The 418-nt window shown below is 61.2% G+C and overlaps 1 protein-coding gene across 1 annotated transcript in view; it reads left to right on the top strand.

Moving 5' to 3' along the window:
- Positions 1-418, top strand: part of TPO (thyroid peroxidase) — an 85,082-nt gene that overhangs the window by 66,976 nt on the left and 17,688 nt on the right. The window lies entirely within an intron of this gene.

Consider the following 418-nt stretch of genomic DNA (forward strand, 5'->3'; position numbering starts at 1 on the left):
TGTCAGGCACACCCCCTTCCTGTGTCAGGCATACCCACCCTCCTGTGTCAGGCACACCCCCTTCCTGTGTCAGGCATACCCACCCTCCTGTGTCAAGCACACCCCCTTCCTGTGTCAGGCATACCCACCCTCCTGTGTCAGGGACACCCACCTTCTGTGTCAGGCATACCCCACCCTCCTGTGTCAGGGACACCCCCATCCTGTGTCAGGCATACCCACCCTCCTGTGTCAAGCACACCCCCTTCCTGTGTCAGGCATACCCACCCTCCTGTGTCAGGGACACCTCCATCCTGTGTCAGGCATACCCCACCCTCCTGTGTCAGGGACACCTCCATCCTGTGTCAGGCATACCCACCCTCCTGTGTCAGGCATACCCCCCTCCTGTGTCAGGGACACCCCCCTCCTGTGTCAGGCATAC

This window comes from Cebus imitator, unplaced genomic scaffold (genome assembly GCF_001604975.1).
Source record: "Cebus imitator isolate Cc_AM_T3 unplaced genomic scaffold, Cebus_imitator-1.0 Scaffold512, whole genome shotgun sequence".
Classification (NCBI taxonomy): Eukaryota; Metazoa; Chordata; class Mammalia; order Primates; family Cebidae; genus Cebus; species Cebus imitator.